The following is a 13,715-nucleotide window of genomic DNA, read 5'->3' on the forward strand; positions in this document are numbered from 1 at the left end:
AGGTTCATCCTGCAATTTGTCCCACTTCACTGGAATATTTAGATATTGTTATGCAAAGTAAGCTTATTTCTGCTTTTGCTTTCCCTCTGCAAGACATAGCAGGGGGAAAAATAACTATTTGACTGTGCACTTTTAAGCAGGAGAATCTTTTTAAAAAAGAACAGCGGCTTATCCCTGGAATAGTTCCATCCACAGGGTCACCCACCCTCATACTTCAGTACTAAAATCAGTATGTTTCTAATAAGTTAGACTTAAAGGGCTATCCTTCTTTACATTTAGGCTCTATCCTTCTCTCCTCTTTATTCAGGTAGTGTTATCCTCAGGAGCTCCAAAGCTTCTTGGTCTCAATTATGGCTTAATAGAAGGCAAATTCTTCAAAAAGATCTTGTTGTGACAAGTGTGGGTATTATATACTACTGTTCTTTATTGTTCTCCTTAAATCTTAGTTTCCCTAATTACACACTAGTTCTCTGAGAATGATTAATTATATAATGAGTCTAACCTAGATGTATGCTGCAAGTACTTCTTCAGTTCTTAGGCAAAGATGTGAAAATAAAGCTCATCACAGGGAAATAATTTTAATTGATCTGCCTCACACCATCCATTTACAAAGCATTCATTTGTGTTGATTGGTTTTGATTTTAACTACAAATCAACTTTTGTTATTAAGGTACGAACAGATCCCTGTGTAAGTGACAATGTGCAGAGAGAATGAAGAATCCAAGTAAGGATGTATTTATATCTGAAAAGTAACAGAGAAATAATCTGTAGCCCATAAAGGTAACAATGAGCAGAAACATATTTAGATTGCAGCTGAAAACAAATTGGAATTCACCCCTCCAAGGGTCATGCACTGCTTTATTTTGTATTAACAATACACAAGTTTTCAATCAAAATTGGTACCAAACAAAAAATCTTCTTCACAGAGCATGAAGAAGTAGAGATTCACCTTTCCGACCACCTTCTTTCCTGTCTTCTATATATCCTCATAAAATATTTACTCTGCTTCTGAATGACCACTCTGATTATCCTTAGACTCCTTTTCAGATTCCCTGATGATGTCATGGAAATGTTAAACCCATTATGCTAAGCTAGGACCTCCATCTATTGTGACCTCTTGGCACTAGCTTCTAAGGACAGCATGCTACTTTTACATAAAAGTTAGTCTGCCTTCAGGTCATCAATAGATGGACTGATAATACATCAGCACTTCAATCATTATCAGTAAAATTTAATCAAGGCCATGTAAAACAGTCCAAGTTCATTTTGTATTTACAATAAAGTGATTAAAACATCTATTGAAGGTACAATTATTTTCAGTTGGGAAAGAAGCATTTATATTATTTCATGGGTCCACTCCATAGGTAATACATGACATTCCTTTTCATTAAGCTATTAGGGAAGTGATTAGTGACTAGCACCCTGCTCTAATTATCTTTAATGTAGTGTTTCAAATTGATCATGCATAATGCAATTAGAAATCATAATTAAATTAATTTATATTGATTTAAGCCTTTATAAGTTGTTAATAACTACAGCCCATTACATTAATTCCTATAAGCCAACATTAATATTTTCAATATGCTGAAATATTCCCCTTTTTCCCCCCCTTCCTGGCGCAGGGCACCGCGTCGTTCAGGAGCTCACAGAGGGTGGTTGCCCTGGGAGGCTGCCTTGGCAAGTATCCCCGCTCCAGCTAGCCAGCCGTGGCCCTTCTTGGTCCCGGCACCGGTGGGTGCTGAGGGAATGAATGGATAGCTGGCTTTCATGCGGGAATAACGCCCTTTATATTTCCATGGAGACGGAAAGACCCCGGAAACCGCCCAAGGGGAGAGCTCAGGGAGCGGGAGTCAAAAAGTGAAGGGAAGCGGGAGGGAGGACGTTTATCGAAAGAAACAAGCCCCCCGCAAATAATAATAATAATAAAATAATAATAAAAAAGCAGGTGGCCGAGGAAGGTGCGAGCCGGGCCCCACGGCCATGGGGCATCCCTGGGCAGGGAGCGGCGGGACCCGCAGTGCGCGGCGGGCCCGGCCGGGCACAGAGCGCGGGGACCCTCGGGGGGTGGGCGAGTGCCTCGGCTCCCTGGGGCTCGTGTTGGCTGCTGAAGCCGGCCTCTGCAGCCCACAGGCTCCCAAACCTCTTCCCTCCTGATAGTCAACTTATTCCTTCCCATCCCCCCGGCCCCATCTACCCCCCTTCCCCCAAACCAAGAAGCTCGCGATAGTTATTTCCCGCCCCACCCCCTCTCCCCAACACCCTCCCCTCCCTCACCCACCCACACCCCCCCCCCCCCCCGCCCCCCCGTCAAATAAACTTGTACAGTGTGGCCCCTTTTTTGGAAGAATTATGCACAAAAATAAAGGCAGTAAATCCCCCAGTGCGGGATGTCACGGACTAGACAGCGCTCTCAAACGGTTGTGCTTCCATCCCACCCTTATCTGACATCTTTCAATCAGAAACGGATAGTCCAAGGTCAAAATAAGTTTTCCAGTGAGAAAGATGCCCGGCTGTAATAAAATCTTACAGCGGGGGTAGGCGGGGAGGGCGATAGCAAATCGTTTAATAAAACAATTTATGCTTAAATAATATTTAAAAAAATAAAATAAAATCGGGGTTTGCTAATCAGGATTTGATTTGAGAGGCATGAATTCTATTATGTGTACAATTTAATCATGGGGTATTTAAAATAGACATTTCCATCTAGAATCCAATCAGAAATCAACACAGTACCTCGAGGCATGAAGATGATCATCTCCATTTTGCATTTGTAAACTGGTAGAAATAAATGTGACTTGTGGATACCAAGAGGTCAAGTACGGCTGCTCAAATATTTTTCTTACAAAATGACGGATTTATTAGACAAATAAGTAGCCCGGCTGATGCAAAACCCCCAGTGATTGAATTTTGACGTTGAGTCAACAACAACTCGAACTACATCAGTGCTCCAAGATTTAGTTATGATGGTAGAGATTACTGAACAAATAGGAGGCAGAAATGAATACAGATTTCCTAGGATCTGCCCCTGGCACCCTCTTCTTGACATTCCCCTCCATATGCTATCCCTGTTCACAGTGTATTCTAATTAAAGGACCGGGCTATGCCTTCTAATTTTTCAAGAACTTTTAAATAATTAGTCTGGTGTGTGTTAAAAGGGAAAGCTTCAGACATAACGGGGTTTCAATCCCTTTAGGATCTCTCCCCGGCTTTGCAGTTAACCACAGCCGGTTCCTTGAGGAAGGGTGGAAAACGCCTCTGATTTGATTGCAGAAAGATATGAACCCTAATCAAACTGCCTTAAGCAAACACAGGCGTCCTCGCTTCATTTCCAGCCCTTTCAAAGCGGGTGGTTTGAGGGCTGTTTTTTTGTTGCTTGGGATTTTGGTGCGAGATTTTCACTCCATCCCCCCAGTGGAAGGGATGATGAGAGTCCAGTCATTCCTGGGAAAATCTCTCCACGGATCCTAACCGCCTGTGAATCAAGGTTGGGCTGCAGCCTGCACAGCCTCGACAGCAGCATTTTTTCCCGCTGAACCTGCCCCCTCCCTCCTTCTCCCCTCCCTCTTTCTTTTCCCCCCTCCCCACCCTACAGGTGTATGTGTCTAAGAGCCTTCCCCGGCCTGAGCGCGGTTATCCGGCAGGAAGCAGGGCATGTGCTGGAAAGCCTACGTGAGCTGTGGGAAAGGGATGTTATTCTTGCTTCATTTCTTCAGCGCTTTGGAGCGTTACTTTTACTTGCTAATCACGAAGGGGAGCTTAAATAATTGAGAGTACGTTTAAGCATAAAGCAGTCAGTTTCTAATCTTTTCATGGGAAAAGGGACTAATCTGCACCTGCTGTGAGAGCCCTTTTTTTATTTATTCTGTATATTACTTCCAATCCAAGCTGGACCTGATGGCTCCAATTATAGTTGGGCTTTGCGGAATCTATAGTCTTCTTTCGCAGCCCTTTTCTCTGCTCCCCTATTTTCCGCAGGAACAAACTTTCCCTTGACAGAGAACAGGGAGCTGGGACATTTTACCAGACACGATTTAGCTGAGAATATTTTTTATTTTTTTCGAGAAGCTCTTCAGGATTCCCAAGATCTCCAGAATTTACTTTCTTTCTATTATCTCCACTGTATCACACGCATATTTGTAGAAGAGAAAAGCAAACACTGGCTGCCAGGGTGATCTGGATAATTTTTTAATAAGGGGTAGCTCGAGAGCAGGATTTTAACTTAGATTTTATCCTATTCAGCATTTGGGGGGGAGGGGGGAACGGTTTAAACAAAAATTTCTTTTTCCCACTATTTTCATTGCCGAATTCTTACATTTGGTAGAGGCTTCTCAGAGTATTGCCAAAGTTAATTCCAGATTTGTATTTCTGTAACCTACTTAGGATGCAAAAAGGGGAAAAAAAAAAAAAAAAAAAAGCTATCAAATTAAAGTGAGTCCTCCTGTCTTGCCTGCTCCCAGCAAATAACTTGCAGCACCTAATAAATCCAGATGGAGTTCCTCATATAGCCCGGTGCAGAAATAATTATTGTCCTGGCTTGTTTCATGTCAGAGGCCTCTTCGGCTCATCTGTCATGAAACCAATTTCACTTTATTTACATCCATTTGCTAGTTTAATTACTGTGCTGATGAATAGCCTGAAGGAATTAAGTTACGAGTCTTTGGAAACCTAAAACGACAGATATATGGGTTACCTTTTAAATAGGGGAAGAAAATGATGGGTGGTGTGTGCACCAAAATTTAAAGGTAATAAGAGCCTTTCCCCAGATAGGTGGAAATGAAGAATCAACTGACAGCCCTTGCTTTTACCTCGGTCTGGATGTAAAGTATTGCTTAGAAAAGCTTTCATATTTTTTACAGGTTAAATGTAACCTGTATTAAAACATAGATTCCAGAAGACAGGTGCCAGCTTTAGATCTAAACAGAAATGTATTCATTATTTTTCCAGCCACTGAAAGGGGAAAAAAGACCAGAAAAAAAGTCTGTCTTAAAGACTGACTTCAACATAACCTATGCATTGTACCACACAACACAATCAAGAGGGTTACTATCCTGTGTATGCAATTGCAGAAGTTGTCTCAAGGACTTCTTACCTCTCACTTGCCTCTCTGTGATGCATTGTAACAACAGAGGGAACAGTGCTAATTATGTAAACCTAAGAAAAGCAGAGTTCATCCATATGTTCCTTGTCCTTGGTCTAGCCCAACTTCCTGTCCCTTTTTCAGGGTGTTTTTCAGCCATTTCCAGTACCTAAGTGCATGCCTCTTGGCCTGGATATCAGGGGTAGGGGATCTGCCCGATCCACCTGGACGCTCCCCACGAAGGAACCCTGCTGCAGGGTCCTGGCACAGTGAATTGGTCCTGTTCTCTCCCTCCTCTGAACTCAATAACTTTCCTAAACCACTGTAGGACTTCATAATAATCTAGAATTTCAAAACTTTATGGGGTATGTGCCTGAGCGAAAAAGTCAGTGCCTTTAATGTTTCCCCTCATTCATCACGAAAGAAAATAAAATTAATGATAATAACAATAATAGTAATTTTAAAATACAGCAGTCTCAGAATTAGGCTGGGACTGTTGATTTCCTGTGCTGTACATCTATGGGCTGTCCAGGAGAAGCCCGTGTGAGCATGTTCATGCTCACCCTGAAGAGAAAGCCCCCCCAACCACCTCATCTTCCAAGCAAGGAGCAGAAAACAGAGGCAAGATCCCTTGCATCTCCTCTTGGCATTAGGTACATCAGGACATCTTTATTTGCCTGCACCGCAGAAGTTTGGATGGACCCGCTGGTCCTGTTTCGAGGGCTGCATGAAAAATTTATGCACACAAGGGCTTTTAAACCTCTCTCCTACACACACTACTTTTTCCCCTGCTCCCGGTAATTTTGTGGAACCGGTGCTTTTGTGGATCTCACGGGTTTAGTTACCGTGTCACAAACCTCCCGTGAAGAAATGACGTGCTGCAGTAGCTAACAGGGCACATGTAAAAATGGTAAGGGCGGTCAGAGGTCTGGCCGTGTGTAGGGGAGGTGATCCTCGAGAAAGCCTTCTCCTCAGAGGCAGCTTCCTCGAGGAGAAGGCTGAGGGGGTGGAAGGAGATCCTCTTTGTCACAGAAGTTGAGCAGCATTTTAAAACCAAATCCTTTGCCGGGGGAAACCTGACACATTCCCTTCCCTCCACCCCCTCCCCCGCCTCAAACCTTGCTATCGGCTAACCTGAGCTGGTTACAGGAGGGTATAAAAGAGAGAACTAAAAGACAATTACAGCTGTGTGTTAGAGGCACTCCGGGTCTTTATATCTGAGAGAAATGAAAGGAGAAAGTATACAGCAGAATAGGGTGGGGTATGAAAAGCTCCCTTCCCCCCCCTTCCCCCCTCCCCGCCTTTCTCTCCTCTTCCCTCTCTCCCCCTTTGATTAATAGATCCATGTGGCTAACGGCCTGACATATGGTGCGCGAAGCAGCTTGAGATGGTACCCCAGGCATACCCTACGGCCATTAACATATTACAGGCTCTGTGCAGACAGACAGACAGACAGACAGACGCAGCTTCTCCCCGCGCCCCGAGCCGCCGGAGCTCTCCCTTGTGCTGAACCTCCGCCTGCGCGCAGCCCTCCCGCCCCGCCGGAGCTCTCCTTGGTGCTGAAGCTCCGCCGCCGCGCCCGCCTGAGCGCAGCCCGCGGCGTCCCCCTGCCATGCAGTTCAAAAAAAAAAAAAAACAACAAAAAAAACCAGCCGGCGCACACACACACACCACACACCCCGATTTGAATGTTCAAGCGAAGAGGCGGCAAGAGGCAGCAACATCACTCCTAGTCCCTAGAATAGGGATTTCTCTCCCTCTTTTTTATTATTTATTTTTTTAAAAAAAAACATCTAAAGAAAGAAATTGCTGTGTATAAAACCTTCACCACAGAGAACACAAATTTTGCCTTGTGTGCAAACCGCGTTTAAAATGCGGCGCCAGCTTGCAGAGCAGAAAAGGCAGCTTTCTGCAAATAACCCAAAAAGTCAGGAAACTTGCAGCTATAGCACCCGGCAGCGGGGGAGCGAGGCTGTTCCCAGACGAGTTGTTTGGAAGCGGGAATTACAGTCCACAATACAGTGGCTGAGAAAGCAGCAAAACCTAAGATTTATTTAATCCATTTCAAGGGTTCTGATAGAAAGATAAATCACTCCCTGCACTTTGCCTTTTGGTCTCCTGTAGATAACTGCCCTAGCTCTTTAGACCTTTGTTCTGGCTGTTTTGTCGGGAAATAAATGCTAAAGCTAGATTAAAGGTTTCAGATAGCTCCATCTTCTGATTTCAGGAAAATAGTGTTAATAAGGAGTTTTGATGTTGTTTTACTTTCAGACTGTATGCCTTAAGGCAGAAAAACGCATAAAGGTAACTGGGAAAGCAAATTGCCAGAAGCGAAGAGCACCCTCCCTTTCAAAATCCTGTAAGTACTCCTCTCTCCTACATCAAACCCACCTTATGCAGAGCAGCACTAGTTGGTTTGAGATTTCCTGGCTTTTGCAAGCATCTCTCATTTCAATGCACACACTACGCGCCTGTGTTTTGAGGGAGTGCACCCTAGTATTATCAGCTGTTAATGAAACTGAAGATTACAGGGGAGAATACCAAAGGCTCATTGCAATAGCTGAGGTTTTTTGTTTGTTTGTTTTATTTTCTTTTTCCATAATAAGCATATAAAATCTCTTAGGGAAAAGAATTCTAGAGAATTACGGAAAGGAATAAACCCGATGCGACGTGAGTAGAGCGCTGTAGTCCTGCAGCACGCTGAAGCACCCCAGAATAAAAGTTTGTCGTACTGTGCATTTGGGATCTCTCTAGCTATTCTGCCAGTAGCTTTCTTATCTTCTTTCGAGAGCCCAGCACATCAGCACCGCGGATTCCTCGCACACAATCAATACATTTTGCATAATGCGAGTCTCTCTCGCGCTCTCGCTCTGTCTCTCTTTCTCTGTTTTTGTTTGCCTCTCGTAAGCGGACGGGGTCTCTCCACCGGGTTTTTCTTTTAAGAAATTAGCGCCGGAGATACAGAGCCTGAAAAGCAAGCCATGCACTGTAGCTGGTGCTAGTCACTGCTTCCTCAGGTCAGAAATTTCGCTGGAGCCCAGCACAGCAACCTCTCGAGCATGCGGTTTGGTTTCAGACAGACACAGCTTGCCTGTCTCCAGTCTCTCCTCTTTCACCCCTACCCACCCCCCTTCTATTCCTCTTACAGCAGTGCTTTAATAAAGTCACATAAGTGATTGAAATTAACATAAATCATTATTAGTTATTAGGATTTGCTCTAAATTACTCTGTGAATATAACACCAAACCCCATCTGCCACTCCTGCTCTAGCAGCAATAGATTGCAGATAAAATAAATGTCCTTACCCCATTAGAATGTTCCTGTCTCTGTAGCCAAAAGCCAAACAAAAGCAATAAATACAGAGCTTTTTTCTCTCCACTATTCAGCTGTGACTGTTTTCATCAGCTCTTCCTCTAGAAAAGCTCGATAGCTGCCTGAAAATATTGCATTTTATATCACCAAAGGGCGATTAATATTGCATTAACTGTATTTAACATTTTTTAAGCGCGAGTAATCTGAAATGAGTAAGTTTCTGTTACTAAATACAGGGGATGTCAGAGCTGGTGAAAACAGCTTAAAGTATCTGTATAAACAGATTATTTGTTTAATACTTTGTATTTTTATAATGTTATGGTATAGTGTGCTCTGTTTGAAGTAGAAGAAGCCATGCTAATGGTCTGTTTAAAGTATTCTGACACTGTCTGGAGACATCCAAGTCTCTGCCTTCATTAAATGTTTATTGTCAACACTTCAGTGAAAAAAAAAGTCTTGTGTAAGTGAATTTCCACTGCTGGATGCTGTCAACACTTTGTTTTATTCTGATCAGCGTGTACAAAAGTTTGTATACATTATTCTGAGGTGAAGAGAGGCAGAGATGTAGTGAGCTATAATTAGTTACCGAACAAACTTTCGTTAGTAATTCCGTTTACATAATGACCATCATCAAGGGCTAAGTTATGTATATCGGCGCCTCGTCTTCTTTCCACGCAGCCTGTAAAAAGAGGTATTCATGTTGACATACTAGCCTCTTGTTAAGAAACATCTTTTTTAAAAAATAAATACATTCAAAATACGCCCCAAGCCCACAGCTTTTACGTGTCTTAGCTTTGGCTTATACTTGCAACTTTCTTTTATCCGGGGAAGAGATGCACATCTACTCCTTTGGCCCCCCTCCGCACCTCGGTGTTGGCAGCATGAGCGGTGTGGCTGCCCCCCCTGCTGAGCACGGGCTCACTGGGCCCGGGGGGATCCTCCTCCTCACCGGGAACAGCTCTGCGCTACACCCTGGCCAGGCAGGAGGGTCGCTCGGCGTACCCACGGAAAGAGGCTTGTTTTGATACTTTTATGACACTTGCCAGAATGAATGCCAAGTTGCAATTTACCTTCAACGCAGCGGTGCGGTTTGTTTTTTTTTAATTATTATTTAATTTTCATATAAAACCTTTTAAATACTTCAGTCCTTAGAGTGATTAAAGTCTTATGTAATCTTTTTTTTTTTTTTTTAAGTAATTCCCCTCCTAGCTCCCAAGATGTATTTTTTAAACAGAGGTTTTTAACAACTTTTCCCTGGAGTTAGAGAGATGCTTTGGCATACTTAGGTGAGAAGGCTGAAGAAGCTGAAATACAGTTCAAAGGAGGACTCCTGCTTTCCCAGAGGGCTGTGACTCCGCAGAAGTCCAGAGACCAATTTGGGAAGCAGATTTTGCATGCACAGCTGCCCCTTGACGATGAAGCCACGGCAGGGTTTGGCTGGTGACACGGCCGTAAATCTGCAGGGCTACAGCAGACCAGGCTGCCTGACCCCGTCTGCCCGCGGAAACACCGCGCTGAGCCCGGCTTAACGTTGTATATTAACCCAGCAGGAGAAATGCGACCCAGCGGGGCGGCAGTGGGCACCCTGCGGCCCCTCCGCCCCCCGCGCAGGCAGCGCAGCACCGACTGCCACTGCTGCCGGAGGTGCGAGAGGGCAGGCGGAAAGTGCGCGCCTCTGCCAGCGGGGGGTCTGCCTGCCCCTGCCTGCCCCCAGCCCCTGCGTGCCCCCAGCCCCGCCTGTCCGCCCGTGAAGCGGCCACTTGCAGCTACCGCAGCTTCTTCGCAGATTCATACGTGACGTCCTACTTTAAATTAACTTTAGGACCCCGGATTTCATTCACCCACCCGTCCGCCTACCTATCTTGTCTTGCCACGGTGCAAAGAGACTTGTTTGCAGTTTTGCCACTTCGGCCCCTTCTCTGGGACCTATATATTCAGCTGACCTATATATTAATGCACTGCTTTTCTTCCAACCTGAGCCTCCGTCAGGTGCGAAGGGGTTGCAGGGCGGGGGGGGGGGAGGGTGCGGAAAGCACGCTTTCCAAAAGCGGAAGGAGAAGGGGGAAGAGGGAAGGAAGGGAAGGGGAGCGGAGAGGGTGGGGGGCTGGAGGAGAGGGAGGGGGCGGTTCGTGCAGCACGCCTCCCATCAAGCTGTCTTGACAACAATTACTAAAGTTTTTAATTAGCCTCTTGTTATAATTCATTTTATTAATTTTCTAAATCTCAGCCCATGAATTATTAACGGCGGCTCCGTAATTGTGTTTGCGGCGGTGCACGTGCTGGCGGCGGCCCCGCCGCGACTGTCCCCGCCTGGGTCCCCTCCGAGCCCGGACCGGGGAAGGGGCCCGGGCACCAGCAGAGAGCTCCCGCCTTTTATCAACTCTTAAATAACATAATTACCCATAATCAGACACTCGTCTGGCAGGTGGAAACAGGTTCCCAAGCGGATTGAAATTCTGCTGGTGATCTTTTAAAAATCAATTAGGCTTTTCCTCAGCTTTGGAATCAGCAGGTAAATACAATAAAGCTTTTAAGTAAATAAATAAATAAATAAAATAGCGGAGGCTGAAAAGCGACACATAAATAACTGGAGGGATTTAAAATCGTTTGGGAAATGCCAGAATAACACAGGGCAGCAGCGGCGGAATCAAACTTTATGTGCTCCAGTCCGTCGGAGTTAAAATCATTATCTTTCGACAAATCTATTTCTCTTCGGAGGAAAGGGGGGTACACAGGGAGGAGGGGAGGGAGGCACATAAACCATAAAATCTGTGCTGTAGGACACTTCATTCTCCTTCTGGGGAGCCTTTTTACTTGTTGAATCAGGACCGAAATAGTCTTAATATCACAGGAGAGTAAAAATCAATACGATCGTGGCAGTGGGTGTCTGTTATTCACTTATGATGGCCTAATCTAAGTTGAAAGCAATCGCAGAGCAAGCGTTGAGCAGAAAATCCGGGAGCCAGCTCGGGTCTTACGGATTTAGGAGTGGAAAATCATATCAGGAAAGCGGCGAGATACTTGCAGTGTGGAAAAAAAGGCCACTCAAGGGATGGCAATACCGAAGTGTCCCCAGCAAGGGTCACGGATACTGAACTGGCTGAAGTTCAGGAGCCATCAGAGGAGGCAGCCACCGGCCGCCAGCACCCTCGGCCCCGATCACAAGGTGGGGCGGGAGGGAATCTATCATTTTCCCGTCACAAATTGCACTTCTGTATGCAGGAGGTTGCATACCGTTGGGGAATAAGTGAGGATGTATGTTCTGCCTCTTCATCCTTTCTGTCTTACTTTTTTGTTGTTGTTGTTTGTTTTTTTCTCGGATGCAAAAGTTTTAACAGTACTTAGGTTAGACATTATAGACATGAATATAAACTTTCTTTCTTTCTTTCTTTCTTTCTTTCTTTCTTTCTTTCTTTCTTTCTTTCTTTCTTTCTTTCTTTCTTTCTTTCTTTCTTTCTTTCTTTCTTCTTTCTTTCTTTCTTTCTTTCTTTCTTTCTTTCTTCTTTCTTTCTTTCTTTCTTTCTTTCTTTCTTTCTTTCTTTCTTTCTTTCTTTCTTTCTTTCTTTCTTTCTTTCTTTCTTTCTTTCTTTCTTTCTTTCTTTCTTTCTTTCTTTCTTTCTTTCTTTCTTTCTTTCTTTCTTTCTCCCTAGAGAAGACTTTATTAAAAAGGCCTCACGAGTACTTCATGGTTTTACCAACTGCTCAGAGGCATCCGACGGACAGCAGGACATTCAGGTTTTGCACAGTTTCCTACCATGAAAAATAGGAAACTCTGCAAAGCTTTTATTTTCACAATCTGTTTTATTAACATTTTTTTTTTCTTTGTACTCTATAAGGATTGTAGTTATTACAAAACAAACTCCTTCACTTTTCAATACATACATCGGCCATTACTATATGATACAAATGTGGTATCGCTTGTAACATTTCAATCGTTCGGGGCAGATGAAAAAGAAAAACCCAGCATTTGTAATTATTTTTATTTGTTCATTCCTGACTCTCCAAAACTTTTCTATAAAATAATATTTTTACAAATGCATTTATTAAAAATTCTGATGACATTTCAAGTTCATAACAACAGAAACAAGTCAATTTCCGGTGGACGAGATCTATGTTTTTTAAAAATACCTTTAGTGCTTATTTTTTAACATCAACAGTTGTTTAAAATCACAGCTTTTTGAACGTATTATTCTTTTCCGAACACCACGTGTCTTGATTCACAGATTTACCGGCGAAATTAAAAAGATTTGGCTAAAATATGTCTACAGAAGAAATAATCCCAGCTATTAAGTAACTTTTTACATTTGGCATCTGATCTAGTCACAGGTCATCAGAAAATAGAAAGAGGTTCTTTGATCACTTGAAGCGGTAGGTGGCATCCTATACGTTCCTAATGAACAATTGCATTTACAAGATAAGGAGAGATCAGTTTAGGATTTTCATATTTATTAACCCAAAATAAAAATAAAGTATCTGGTTACATAATTAAGTGCAATTAGGCCAGTCAGAGCAACATATAAACCTGAAACCACCCAACCTTTTCTTCTTTATACATATTTTGTAGGTGCATAATCCTTTCCAGCAAACTGAAAAGAAATACTTCAGAAGTCCTTCTTAAATTTTTTTTTTACTTTGATTTATATTCTGCAGTTATAGAATAAACTTCAAGAAACACACGCAGCTAATATATAGTTCATTTTATTCAGAGCACCGATTTTCACATAAGAGCTATCTCAAAGTAATGATTTCTGGATTCAGCAGAAAAATACATCTCTCATTATTTTCTTTTTGGTAGAATTAGTCTCATCGTATAACGGCCATACCTTGAATTTATCAGCCATATCTCGGAAATATTTTTTCTCTTTTTTTTCTTTTTTTTTTTTTTAATGCACCCAATAATAATAATAACTATTCTGTTTTAAATTTTTAATGTTTTTTTATTATTATTTGTAAGTATGCTGGGACGCGTCTCCCTGTTGTATTTTGGCGTACAGAAATATTTCTGATAGAACTAAAAGAGATAAAGACACAACCAAGGAGAAAGCTCAGCAAACATACATGGACAGGTAGATTATTCAGTGAGACATTTCAGGATCCACACGTGGTTGCAGTTTGTAACCATTTTTTTTTTCTTTTGTGCATTAAAGAAAATATTTACAATCGTCTTCCTTCTCTTCTCTTTTTTTTTTTTCTTTTTTTTTTTCCTTTCTCCCCCCCCCCCCCTTTTAAAATCTAAATACAAGAACGTGACAAGAATGTTAGTGTTTTCGGTGAAAACAGGCAGTTAAACTGTGAAATTACACCATCCACAAAAGATTCTACCAGA

This window comes from Apus apus, chromosome 1 (assembly GCF_020740795.1).
Source record: "Apus apus isolate bApuApu2 chromosome 1, bApuApu2.pri.cur, whole genome shotgun sequence".
Taxonomy (NCBI): Eukaryota; Metazoa; Chordata; class Aves; order Apodiformes; family Apodidae; genus Apus; species Apus apus.